Raw genomic sequence first — 12,921 nt, 5'->3', positions numbered from 1 at the left:
AACTAGATCATAGATAAATTACTTGATAATTTTTGTTAGTTAAATTGTTGATCTTAATGCTTTTAATGACCTCCATAACTTGTCCTCAAGTTATGGAAAATGAAAGGTCTCATTCACTAAAATGCAATTAAACTCATAAGTTATAGAAATAAAGAGTTTTGACAAGTTTCAAAACTTGTCGTCAAGTTTTGGAATTTGTAAAGTCTCACTAATAAAATTGTAATTCCAAACCCTAGAGTTTTAAAAGTAAAAACTCAACCCTTATACTTTATAATATTATAAGTTTATATATATATATATATATATATATATATATATATATATATATATATATATATATATATATATATATATATATATATATATATATATATATATATATATATATATATATATATATATAAGACAAGTCAATCTTACCGTTACTAGGCCTCATTCACGAAGCTGATCTATAAGGGGGGGGTATAAAGTTACTGCCTATAAAATGGTGGTGGAGGGTTGTTAGCCGAACGGGTAGAACAGAACATTAATTATCGTTAAAAGTATAATGATAATTATAAAGTAACTAAACTTCTATTAAATTCCCAATCTTAGTTACTTTAGGAAAATGTGAAAATGGTGCTAATCCATGAAATTACACTTTGCACCTTGTTAACTTGTTAGTGGAGCGTGTGTGGTTAACCGGTACACTAATTTGGGACTGAGAATGTGTGGCAAAGGGTAGCTTGATATTATTCATAGATCAATGGAGCATGTGTGGATAAACAACACATTGATTAGGTGATTTGTAACATTGAGTGTACCAAGCTTATTTGCATGGTTATTCACACCTTGTTTGTGATCCTTAGCATCACAGTCAGAAACTTAAAGGGAGCAATCTAGATTTAAACATGCCATTGAAAATTTCAATGAATCTCAAAGGATCTAGGAATTTCAATCCAATTAAAACATAATAATCTATTTCGTTTTTCATGGTGGAATCTGGTAAATCGTCATTTACCTACCATTAAATATTTTTTACAATTAGATTACGGCATCTGTTTTCGCAATTGTAGAATATTATGTTGGGTCCTAGCCTTAATATTTCATTTGGGTGTAATATTAAGGATTATCGTCTAATCTAAACTTTGTTCTTCTTCGTTTTCATATGTCTATCCCAAACAATGCTTCCAACCCAATCCCTTCAGGCTCTTTCTCTCTCATGAACCTATGTGGGAGGGTCATTTTTTATGGCTCGAACTTCAATGATTGGATTCGAAACATCCGAATGGCTATTCACTATGAGGACAAAGAATATGTCCTAGATAAAGAGCTTAAGGAGATTGATGTCACCACTGCTACTCTCGAACAAATCGTTGAACATACTACACATGAGAGGGATGTGACAAAGGTGTCTTCTCTAATGATTGCTACCATGATTGCTGAGCTACAGAAGTCCTATGAGGACTACTATCCTTTTGAAATGTATCAAGATTTGATGTAAAGATACCATCAAAGTGCTCGACATGAGACGGATGAGATCATTGCCTCCATGATCACAACCAAAATGAAAGATGGAGAACCCATCACGACCCACTTGCAAAATATGCAGAGATAGGCGGACCGCTTGCTAAAAGTGAATGTCAATTTTGATGAAGAGTTGGGCATAGACATAAATCTACACTCTTTACCTTCTTGTTATGATCAGTGTAACAACCCGATATTTTTCAAGCCAATGTAACAATCTAAAGTCAAGTATTGTAACCTATTTTTGGAATAATAAGAATAGCGTCAAAAATGAAATGTTCAAAAATCTCAATTGGGATATATAAAGTGATAGATATCGTAACAGGGTTTTCAGAAATATAAAGAACACTAAAATTTGAGTATAACAAAGAGGTTATGACAAATCGAAGATCCGAAACAAAACTGATAAAACACTGTTAAACATAGAATGTGAAATTTCAATAAAATACTCTTCAGCCTTAGGTATCGAAATGAAAGTCGTAGATATCATTAAACTGTAAATGTATATAAAAAGAATGTCCAAATCAGACTTCGTATGAGGAAGTTATGATTTTTCTAAATTTCAGATATAGTAGTAGACAGCTAAAAACTCTAAATAGAGATCGACCGACTTTTAGCCGGCACAACCTAAACGAGAATCAAAGATCTCGACAATAGTAGTACAATGGTAAAACGACAGACGAAAACGGACGTTGGATAAAGTAGTTATGAATTTTTAACGGTCTTTTCCAGTCCCAGTCTGTTAAAAATATAATATTAAAAAGAAAAATTCAAAACTAGCCAACGGAGTCTAAACGAAAGTTGTAGAGCATAATATCACCTACGCGTGGATATAAAGAACGTCAAAATCAGAACTCGTATGCAAGAGATATGAATTTATGAAGTTTGGGACATGAATTCCCACACTATTAGAGGACACACGACGTGAGTCAGTAGTCGATGGGTTCTAGAGTCGGGCTGTCAGAACTCGAGTCAGCGGATGGATAAGATCGAATTCACGACGTAAGCTCTAAAAGTCCACCCTATAAACAGAAACCGAAGGTGTCAAGTTTAGGCTACTCAATTCTACTCTCCCTTCTACTTTTACTCTGTGTTAAGCATCCCGAGACTACCCCGACACCCCGGTGTCATAGCCAAGCTCTGACGGAAGTTCGAAGCCCCGAGATTTCTGAGAAATCGACTTCTTTCCAGTCAAAGTGCTGCTCGAGCAAAGTATCGTTTTCATCAAATCGTCACTTCTACCAAGTGAGTTCATACCCCTATCACCACACTTTCAAATGCTTTTAAACACTTTTAGGGGGGATGGGGGAATACAAGTAAACACACGGTTAAACTCGTGTGAAAAAACATCAATCTTTCGCTATAATTTTCATACGGTTGTTATAACTATCATACAGAAATGTTGGCATGCAAAACATCTTACGACACCACTTTACCCTCTAGGGATGAAATATGTTTATAAATAATAACATGCCTGATGATCACGTACCCTGGCTGTTAGCTACAGCCGGACCGACTGGTTAAGGGTGACAAGCGTCATAACATTTCGACGCCTGAAGAACGTTGCTACAAGCAAATCCATCATAGTATGGTTATGAAAACTCATAGGATAGACAATTATTAAGGTATTATGTTTTTACGGGAAAAGTAATATTACAATTATTTTTACATGAAAATACAAGTTTCCCATAGTTTTGTTTACTAATACAACTATACATTATCATTTTAAGTATGACATATTTACTTACAAGTTATAGTCTTGGGCATTTATGATTGCTTTTCAACTTTAGGAAAATATAGGATTTTCCTGGTTCAGTATATTCATTTCATACAAACCAACAATTCTTAACTCACTTTATAAGAAAATATCGGATTTTCTAGAAAACAAAACGTGAAGTTTCGAATTGCATGCATTTACTCAAATATCTACTTATGAACTCACCAACTTAATTGTTGACACTTTTTCTTTGAAATAACTTGTATTCTCAGGAAATTGCTAAACACCAAGTTAGCAACTACTTTTGGGGACTAATGCTCTGGCATTAGTAACATCTTTTGGAACATCATTTTGTATTTGACTTTTGAAACATGTAATACAACAATCATGTAAACTTTACAATTATATATTATGGTGGTGTGTACTTTCTTTACTATTCAGTGGTTATGATAATGTGCATGACGTCCTCCACCTCGAATGTTTCTGCTGTTCAGGTTTGGGAGTGTGATAGATTGGTATTAGAGCAATGTTTATAGTGAGCTAAGTATATCAAAACCATTTTTGATATACAACTATCAACACAACTAGGAAAAAAAACTCTGATTAAGAGTTATACTTTTAAAAATATAGTTTATTGAAAATATACATGCATACATTAAATAACAGTAGCAGTATCATAAGGAAAACAATATAGAAGTATTATAGATGATTTGTGTATTACAGGTATGCCTTGGAATATGTAATCGGGACTGGGATGAATATAGCCTGATCAACTATATTTATCTGTGAGTCGACTAGCATATGTCAGGGAATAGTTGCAGTGGACGACAAGTCTAAAACTTACCAAACACATAATCTTTAGAATCAAACATAATATTTAGAATACTATAGGAGTATTTTGTAAATACAATAGTTTAACCTACATGTTCAGATTTATATGCTTTAGTTTTTAGACAATTCTCATATCCTTATTCTCACACAGACGCAATGGCCGGATTCCATCTAGCAGGGGACCCCTACTACACGAACCAAGGCAATGGAGGATGGATTAAGGATGATCCGGAAGAGGATCCAGAAGAAATGGTGGACGAAGTAGAAGAAATACAAGAAGGCACTGACTCAGATCCTGAAGACAATAACCTACCCTTAGTGGCTCCGATCAAAAATCCTAATCCTCGACCGGGATTTCAAGGCCAGACACCTCGGTGGGCAGTGAACCTGAATAAGTGGAGACACGAACAAGGTCAACCCACTCCGTACAATGGAGATCGGAGCTTCTAGAATCTGAGCGAGGGAGGCTCAGCAGACAGAGTCATTCCTATACTGGTTCGCCGAATTGCTTGCAATGATGAGCAAGGAAGGGCAATTATCACACGAACCTAAGAGAATGATGTGAACACCGAAGTCAATACAGTTCGCATTCAACAGTTAGGATTAGCTCATGGAAGAACCGTAAATCAAAATGAAGCTTTGCAGAGAGTGCTAACTGCAACTCAAACTGAAGTTAGGGAACTTCGAGCACACCAGGCAGGGTATGAAATGCGTATGCTCGAGATGGAGCGTCAGTTGGCAGAACCAAAGGCTCATCAGAACAGTTCCCGTCGCAAGTAGAGGATACTCTACTAACTGCTTCTTTTGGTTTGTGAAATAACCTTTGTATGTACTCCAAGTAGGACTCTTTTCATGTAAATATCCCCGTCTAGCAATTACAGTTTCACTAGATCTCTATGCTGTCAAGTTTTCCCTATGTGGTATATTATAGACCTACTCCAAGGTCAAATTTTCCAAATTCTATGTAACTTCTATACCAACTATTATGACAAACTTCTGGTTTCCTTTAAAGATCATCACTTTCAATCCATGCTTTGGCTATGTAAACAATTCATGTTATAAACTACTTTAGCAACTCACTACACTATCCTTGTTGACCTAATCTATGAAAGTTCAATGTTACTGAACCTGGAAACTTTTTCGAAGTTTTACCACCGTTTCATCTTTAACCCTATAGCTGAAAAATGTCGCCTCGCAAATTAGACAGACGCAATCCCCCGATAAATCCAACACCTCTATCACCTACACCCTTTAGAGAAAGAGACAGTTACCATAGGATAACAAATCTCTACCACTTCAACTAGGGCAATCAAAACAATGACAGAGATTCCACATGCTTAAGAAAAATCAAGGACACCCTATATTGATACCCGGAGATAACAAATCATTATCCCCAAGAAAAGGACAAAGAACAGAGGAAACCACTCGTGAAAAATGTGAGGTGGTAGAGAACCCGATGCGACATACTAATAATCAATAATTAATATTACCTAGTGAATTGGTAATTATATTACTCGCGCTATGTGATAGGTATATCACCTCCTTCTTCATAACTAGAAATAGAAAGAGAGATACCCCCTTCCAAAACCCATGAAACCAGACCGACTCAAGATTTCAACATCTATACCCTATTTTGCTAAAACATAACTTAGATATGATACCTATTCCAACCCCTACCAGAAAAATATCATAAGGATTTAGGTTGAAGCAAAAAAAAATTATATAAAAATAAATAAATAAATAAAAGCGAATAGCATGATGTGAAAATTATACTTATAGAATTCAAATAACAACGATCGTAGTGAGATAACCAACTTTTTTTACTTCATGTAACAGAATTATGTCTTCATATGAAAATAACCGACCCACCAACGATACACCACTCCTGCATATAGACTCAGGTACTTTTCAAGTTGCAGTCACAGCCACCGTGACAGTCATCATGGCACATCTCAACACAAGTAATGCTGGTAAAAATGGGAACGATGTCGATAATTCAATTTTTTGTGAAAAAAAGGAAACCAACGAGTGTATACCTGCAAGGATACTCCAAAACACAAACCTAGTAACACGAAATGAATGTTCTGGAATGAAAAAGGGGGCAGTTCGAATCAAGGATCTACCAAAAGACAACAAGATGCAACGATCCTTACCCCCACTCCTGGGCTAACAAAAAGGGATGACTATAAGCGAAATTCATGGAGTAAGAAAGGGAGACAACCAACACAAGAGACCTCGAAAGGACAACAGAAAGTTGTTGTTCATGCTACCACAACACCTACCACTCCAGCACCTACTAGTCGGTATGCTGGAAAGCTTCCGAAATGTAATAATTGTAACTTTCATCACACGGGAGCTTGACGGAAGATGCATGGCAGGAGCTGCCAAAGGAAAAGATCTACTACTCATTTCTATAGAGTACCGGCACAAATAACCTCTCAGATCCATCGATGTTACAAATGTGGTGAAACTGGACACTTCCAGAGGGATTGTCCAACAACATGAAACTCTAGCGAAGATGGAAGAATACTGATGATCACCACAGGAGAGACTATTCCGGAATCCCTATGAACAACGGTAGGTTATACGAAGCTTAAATTCTTACTGTAGGGATTATATTATGAATTTTCATCATTTTCAATAATCGAAACAACCGTCCGCTAGTAATCGTTAAATTAAGCAAAAGGTTCGTAGTAGTAATAGCAAGGATAAACTAAAAGAACTGAAAACATACACACAGAATGCACCATCACGCTAACGAACACTTTTTCCTAATTGACTTAACACCTGATACGGTGGGAACTTCCGACATCGTCATTCGACATGGATTGGCTTGGTCCTCACTATACCAGCTCCATGTGCTACAGAAAGACCCTTCGCACTAACCGCCAACTAATCAAACTCTTCCAACCTATAACGACCAAATCGATACTCCGTACACCTTGGTTTAGATAAGATGTATTTCGATCTCAAACAACTCTACTGGTGGCCAAACATGAAAGCAGAGATTTCCACCTACGTTGGCAAGTGCTTAACATGTGCCAAGATAAAAAAAATAGAGCATCAAAAACCCTCAGGTTTACTCCAACAACCCGAAATACCTAAGTGGAAGTGGGAGCAGATTACCATGGATTTCATAACCAAACCACCCAAGACGCAAGGTGGTCACGATACCATCTAGGTGATCATTGACAGGTTAACAAAGTTTGCTCACTTCATGGAGTGTCGATATCTATTATCTCGGATGGAGACAACTGATTCCCTTCACGATTCTGGCTATCACTACAGAAGTCCTTGGGAACTAGGCTAGATATGAGCACACCCTATCACCCATAAATCGAAGAGTGAGAGAACTATACAAACCTTAGAATACATGTTGCGGGCTTGTCTAATAGACTTTGGTAAAGCATGGGATATCTACTTACTGTTAATTGAGTTCTCATATAATAACAGTTATCACACTACCATCATGACTGCTCCATTTGAAGCTCTATACAGCCGCAAGTGTAGATCACCTCTATGCTGGACAGAAGTGGGTGACATGCAGTTGGCGAGAGGTCTAGTCCCTGATAGCACTCTCATTGGCCCGGAAATCATTAGAGAGACGACTAAAAAGATCGTTCAAATTTGTGAACAACTGAAAATCCTCACGAGGCAGGCAAAAGCGTTACGCCAACAAGAGACAAAAACCCATGGAATTTCAGGTTAGGGACCCTTCCCTACTAAAGGTCTCACCCTGTAAGGGCATGATACACTTTGGAAAGCATGGAAAACTAAACCGAAGATACATTGGACCCTTGGAAGTTATTACAAGGATTGGTCTAGTAGCTTATAGACTCCAACTACCACTCGAACTTAACAACGTACATCCTGTGTTTCACGTGTCTAATCTGAAAAAGTGTCTATCTGATGAAACCCTTGTAATTCCACTCAAGGAAATCGAATTGAACGAAAATCTTAACTTTATGGAAGAAACCGTTGAAATCATGGATAGGGAAATCAAGAGAACAAAGCAAAGCTGCATACCAATAGTGAAGGTTCGTTGGAATGCTAAGCAGGGACCTGAATTCACTTGGGAGCGAGAACATCAGATGCAACAAAAGTACCTGCATCTCTTCCCTAGTCCATAAACACTTACCTTGTAAATAATTTTGTGACGAAATTCCCTCTAACGGGGGGATGATGTAACGACCCGATATTTTTCAAGCCAATATAACGATCTAAACTCAAGTATTATAACCTATTTTTGAAATAATAAGAATAGATTAAAAATGAAATGTTCAAAAATCTCAATTGGGATATATAAAGTGATAGATATCATAACAAGGTTTTCAGAAATATAAAGAACACTAAAATCTGAGTTATAACGAAGTGGTTATGACCAATCGAAGATCCGAAACAAAACCAGTAAAACACTGTTAAACATAAAACACACAATTTCAATAAAATACTCTTTAGCCTTAGGTATCTAAATGAAAGTCGTAGATATCATTAAACTGTAAACGTATATAACAAGAATGTCCAAATCTGACTTCGTATGAAGAAGTTATGATTTTTCTAAATTTTAGATATAGCAGTAGACAGTTAAAAACTTGAAATAGAGATCGAGCGACTTTTAGCCGGCACAAGCTAAACGAGAATCGATTATCTATATAATAGTAGTACAATGGTAAAAAGACAGACGAAAACGGATGCCGGATAAAGAATTTATGAATTTTTAACGGACTTTTCTAGTCCTGGCTTGTTAAAAATATAATATTTAAAAGAAAATCAAAATTAGTCGAGGGAGTCTAAACAAAAGTTATAGAGCATAATATCACCTAAGCATGGATATAAAGAACGTCAAAATCGGAACTCGTATGCACGAGATATGAATTTATGAAGTTCGGGACACGAATTCCCACACTATCAGAGGACTCACGACGTGAGCCTGAAGCTCACGATGTGAGCAAGTAGTAGATGGGTTCCAAAGTCCTGTTGTCAGAAGTCGAGTTAGTGGATGGATAAGATGAAACTGACAACGTGAGCCACTCCATGCTTGTAGATAACCTAGGAAATATGATGGTTGTAGATAACCTAGGTTGTGATAGTTGTAGATAACCTAGGAAATAATGTTATATGAAATTGTGATGGTTGTAGATAACCTAGGAAATAATGCTTATTATAATGGTGTATTTTATTTTGAAGCATTACCTTCCAATGGTATATATGAAATTATGATGGTTGTAGATAACCTAGAAAATAATGTGTTGCATATTGATTCGCCCAATGTTTTGGACAAGGCATGCTTGTGGCATTATCGTCTTGGGCATGTCAACAAGAAGCATATAGCCTAACTCCAAAAGGATGGATTTTTGGAGTCATTTGACTTGAAGTCAGATGACACTTTCGAATCTTGTTTACTTGGAAAGATGACCAAGTCACCCTTCACTGGTACTTATGAAAAGGGTGAAGGTGTAACATCCAAAAATTTTACGCCAAATTTAAACTTTTTCAATCATAGATAAAACCAAATAGTATTTGCTTAAAAAATGTTTTATAATTATTATTCATCAGAGTGTCCCAATAACTACGTCAAAAGGATGAGGAGGGGTACGGTCACGCCTTTGCCTTGCCATGTTCTCCTATAGTACCTGAAACAATAAACTGAAACTGTAAGCCCAAGGGCTTAGTGTGCTACCCCCAAAATACCAATACCACACCGATAATTGCATATCAATAACAGACAATTACCAACATGCATACTGAGCAATCGGCCTGACTAGATTGCCCTGCAGGGCCAACAATCTATCTAAATTTGTCCCTAGCCTTCGGCATAACTGGACCGGCATGTGGGCCTATAGTCTCCCTAGACCGCTCATAGAGTATGTTGGCCTTCAGCACAAAGCAGGACCGCCTCAACCCAACCAACAAGCAAATATCCAAGTGCACATAACTAACATATACTGACATATACAAACATCAAACATATCTATCTCATTGATCATCGATCATAGAAATCTCTCGTAACTAGAGTATCGACTTATTAGTTCACTAACATACCAATCCCTACGGATCATAAGAGCATAATATATTGTCTATCTTGATTTCGATCTAACAGATCATAACCACATGTAGCACATCATAACAATAACAACTTAAGGGACGGCCTTGGTGCCGTAGACCCTATTGATATAGTGTGGACAACTCACATTACAGATGTCGACTCGATAGATGAACTCTAACTCTCGGATCACTGTCAAAAGCTCCAACACCTGATACCATAGCATAATCATACTCATAAGTTCCCAACCTTTCAAGGTACCCCAACAGTCAACTAATCAAACCCTGGTCAAAATCAAAGTCATCAGTCAAGGTGAACAGTCCATGTTGACCTTAACTTGCCGATTACCCTCGACTACTTGCCGTGTTCCTTGGAATACTTGTCAACTCGCCGAGTCACGGAGTGACTATGACAATAGTCAATTTCGGGTTAGGTCAAATTCAAACGAAGTCAACGAATAAAACCGGTCGACTCAATTAAACCTTGTATATTAGGGTTTACATTATGTAATTACTGTACAACTCGCTATTTTAATGAGAAAGCGTCATCTGGAAACTCGTGTGTTTAATTTTCCTTAGCCTAGATAGTGCTAAACCATGAACCAATGCGATAAAACACTATTTCACACTCATCGGGAGTGTGTAGTACACTAAAACATGGCTTCACGAGTTTACAGACCTTGCGTTGCGAAGCCAGATACTTAAAAAAGTCATAAATGGAACCACTCTTAAATCTCTTTCATTCTATCTCTCCATATTAGAATTCTCTCCAAGAATATGAAATCTCTCCCAAATCTCTCTCCGTATGTGAAATCTCTCCAAGTATCTCAAATCTCTCCCAAATCTTTCTCAAAAGTTTCCGTAACTTTTCGTAATCATTTGGGCCATCCCGACCCTTAACCGGGTCAAAAACGGCTTGAAATGGGGTAAAAACGAGTAAAATAGGCTTAAGGACCCGAAACCTACTCTATAGGATCGAACCCTCTTAGGGCCGAAAGTCCTCTTAGGGACCGAACCCTCTTGAACAAAACCCGAAGGCTGCTGAACTGAAACTAGGAGGGCCGAACCCGAAGGGTGCTCTCGGACCCGAACCTCGCACAAGCTCCTCTCGGTCTATTTCGCTTCTGACAAGTTCACTTCTGACAAGTTTGCTTCCGACAAGCTTGCCTTTGGTTCCAGCCTTCTCAGGGCCGAACCCTCGCACATTCGGTCCCATGTGAGAGGCTTCGCAGACTTCGCCTTTTCTTGCCGGTTTTCGACTAGTTTTGCATTTTAAGACCGTTTTTGATCATTTTAGCGCAGGATTTTAACCCAAAACTTTATTTTAACATTTAGGGACCCATATCTACTAATTTCCCACTCCATGACTAACCCACACTCCTCCCCACCATCCATAGTCACTTCCTTGTACCTTTCCATCAATCATCAGCTCCTCCCACGTTCTAAGAGCTAGAATAAAGCAACCTCTCTGCTCATTTACACTCACTTGCTCTCATTTCACAAAAAATCAAACACAACTTTTCTCTCAAACTTTTTCCCTCTATTTTGAGACTCCAAGGCTGATCATCAATCTTTATTATACTCTTGGTAAGTATAATTCAACTTTCTTGTGATTATTACACTTCATCCTACTCCAATCATCTATTGCTTACACAAACTCCATCACTTTGATGTTAGATTCTCGAAAATCTTCAAGGCATCTTCAAGTGTTCTTGAGTTGAACACTTCCCTTCTCCAACATTCTGATGAGATTAAAAACTTTAATCTATGAAGATCGACTAGATCTTAAACAGGTAATTAATTATAAAAACAGCAAGAACAAGATAAAAAGTATAAGACAAGAGTGAATCAAACGTGTCGAATGATTAAACAAAATCCTCAGAAGAGCTCGATTAAGAACATCAACTGTAGAGGATTGGTAGGTTACAAGAACGATTAAAGAAACCTGTAAATTCTATCGTTATGCTCTAGATGAATCTCTACCAAAATTAACCTAATATGCATGCAAGCATATACTTATATATTAAACATAATGGGCTCTCGGTTGGACAGGCCCAAACCGGAATACAAAATAAATAAATAACAGCTGAGCCCAATTGACGCAATCTTTAACAAAATCTTCAGCCCAACAATCTCCCCCTTTGCGTTAATTGGAGCGAGACCTTCACTTGTTACTTGGGCCGGCAGCTGAAGTAGGTACCTTCTTCTTCACGGTGTTAAACAGATATTTGGTGAGCGAGAGTATAGTCTGTCTAAACCTGACGTACCATTGGATCATGTCATTGAAGTACTTGACATCATCAGCTGAATTCTCTTTACACCTCTTGATCATCGATAACACATGCTCCAGGCAAGCAGTGGTGTAAAGGTGTTTGTCAGCCAAAGCAAAGAGACATTTCTGTCCTTCTGCTCTAGTGAACATAACCGAGTTGCGTCTCGGGTCGATCTTGCCCATTTGCATTTGGGGTAGATCACTGGCCGATCCCACAGGAGCTATCTTCGGTTTCTTCTTGAAGACTGTGGCGACCTCCTGATCCATTAGGGCAACCTCCATGATGTAGCAGGCTAACATCCTTTTGATATGGTCTATAATGGGACCATATTCGGCTTCATTAGTCAAAAGGATATTATACAGGACAATCCAATCATGAGGATTTAAGTTCGGTAGATCTGCCAGGGAGATATGATGAGAAGTTCTTGCAGATCCTCGAATGACCTTGAACCGAACGTTTGTGAACCTTCCTTCGGCATAAGGCTTCAGTACCCGAACGTTCACTATCTTCTGGGAGCTCCAAGTAAGATATTGAGGACGAGCAGCCGCCAGA

This window comes from Lactuca sativa, chromosome 9 (genome assembly GCF_002870075.4).
Source record: "Lactuca sativa cultivar Salinas chromosome 9, Lsat_Salinas_v11, whole genome shotgun sequence".
In the NCBI taxonomy this organism is placed as follows: domain Eukaryota; kingdom Viridiplantae; phylum Streptophyta; class Magnoliopsida; order Asterales; family Asteraceae; genus Lactuca; species Lactuca sativa.
This window is presented reverse-complemented; position numbering follows the sequence as displayed.